Genomic DNA, 2,012 nt, shown 5'->3' on the forward strand with positions numbered 1-2,012 from the left:
CTCGCTCGCCTCATGCTCCTTGTCGTGTGCAGGTCCTCGAGGGTTGGTAGATTGCAGGCAATTACCTTCTCAGCAGTGTGCATGATACGCTGCAGTCTGCTCTTGTCCTTGGCAGTGGCAGCAGCGTACCAGACGGTTATGGAGGAGGTGAGGATGGATTCAATGATCGCTGTATAGAATTGCACCATCATTGTCTTTGGCAGGTTGCATTTCTTCAGCTGCCGTCGAAAGTACATCCTCTGTTGAGCTCTCTTGGCGAGGGAGCTGATGTTCAGTTCCCACTTGAGGTCCCGGCAGAGAATAGTGCCCAGGAAGCGGAAGGACTCCACAATTTTGACTGCGGAGTCTAACAGGGTGATGGCGGTGAGTGGGGCTGTATTCTTCCTGAAGTCCACAACCATCTCAACTGTCCTTAGAGCATTTAGCTCTAAGTTGTTCTGGCTACACCAGGTCACCAGGTTGTCAGCTTCCCACCTATAGTCAGACTCATCCCCACCAGAGATCAGCCCAATGAGGGTGGTGTCGTCCGACAAACTTCAAGAGTTTGACGGACAGATGATTGGAGGCGCAGCTGTTGGTATACAGGGAGAAGAGCAGTGGGCAAAGGACGCAGCCCTGAGGAGTTCCCGTGCTGATGGACCTGGAGTCAGAGACTTCTGTTCCCGGCTTAACGCACTGCTTCCTGTCAGAGAGGAAGTCTGTGATCCACCTGCAGGTGGAGTAGGGCACGTTCAGCTGGAAGAGCTTGTCCTGAAGCAGGGCAGGGATGATGGTGTTGAAGGCAGAGCTGAAGTCCACAAACAGGATCCTGGCGTAGGATGCTGGGGCGTCCACATGCTGTAGGGTGAAGTGGAGGGCCATGTTAACTGCGTCGTCCACAGACCTGTTGGCTCTGTAGGCAAACTGAAGGGGGTCCAGGAGAGGGTCTGTGATGGCTTTGAGGTGTGCCAGGAGCAGGCGCTCAAAAGACTTCATTACCACAGATGTAAGGGCGACCGGTCTGTAATCATTTAGTCCTGTTGGCCTTAGCTTTTTGGGCACAGCGATGATGGTGGAGGACTTGAGACAGGCTGGTACATGGCATGTCTCCAGGGAGGTGTTAAAGATGTTGGTGAACACCGGAGACAGCTGGTCAGCGCAGTGCCTGAGGGTGGCTGGAGAGACAGAGTCCGGCCCGGCTGCTTTGCGTGGATTCTGCCTCTTGAAAAGCCCATTAACTTCTCCCTCCTGAAAGGAGAGAGTCGTTTCTGTAGTATGGGTGGGGGATGGGGCCTCTTGGGTGGGAAGGGGTGGTTCAGGACAGTCCAATTGTCTTTCAAATCTACGGTAGAACTCGTTCAGGTCGTTGGCTAGGCGGGAGTCGTTAGTGGTGTGGGGCGCTCTGGGTTTGTAGTTGGTGATGTGCCTGAGCCCTTTGGCAGACAGAAGCAGCGTCGTTAGTAGAGAACTGGTGTTTTAGTGTCTCTGAGTACAGTCGTTTAGCCTCTCTCACCGCTTTGCTAAACCTGTTCTTCGACTCCTTGAATCTGTCTCTATCCCCACTCCTAAACGCTTCCTCCTTCTCCAACCTCAACCTTTTGAGCTTTGCTGAGAACCAGGGCTTGTTGTTGTTAAAGTTCACCCTGGTACGTGTTGGGATACAGCAGTCCTCACAGAAGCTGATGTACACAGCCTCTGTGAGTTCATCCAGACTATTGGTAGCAGTCGTGAACATATCCCAGTCAGTACAGTCTAAGCACGCCCGCAAATCTTCCACAGCCTCACTGGTCCACTGTTTAGATGTCCTCACAGCAGGTTTACAGAGTTTTAGTTGCTGCCTGTATGCACGAATCAGGTGGACCAAGGGAGTTCTGTGCGAGCCGAACAGCCCCGTGACCCACAAGAGAAACATCCCCGCCAAATTCGAGCGTTTGACGGGGTCTATCCGTGAAAAAATATTCACGTTTTTGAGTGCACATGCATTTCTGCTGCAAATGCCTCTGGAAGTTTCATGCCGTTCGTATGCCAATTGT

This window comes from Petromyzon marinus, unplaced genomic scaffold, assembly GCF_048934315.1.
Source record: "Petromyzon marinus isolate PM22_M1 ecotype Great Lakes invasive population unplaced genomic scaffold, UKy_Petmar_22M1.pri1.0 PM_G_Scaffold_18, whole genome shotgun sequence".
Lineage (NCBI taxonomy): Eukaryota > Metazoa > Chordata > Hyperoartia > Petromyzontiformes > Petromyzontidae > Petromyzon > Petromyzon marinus.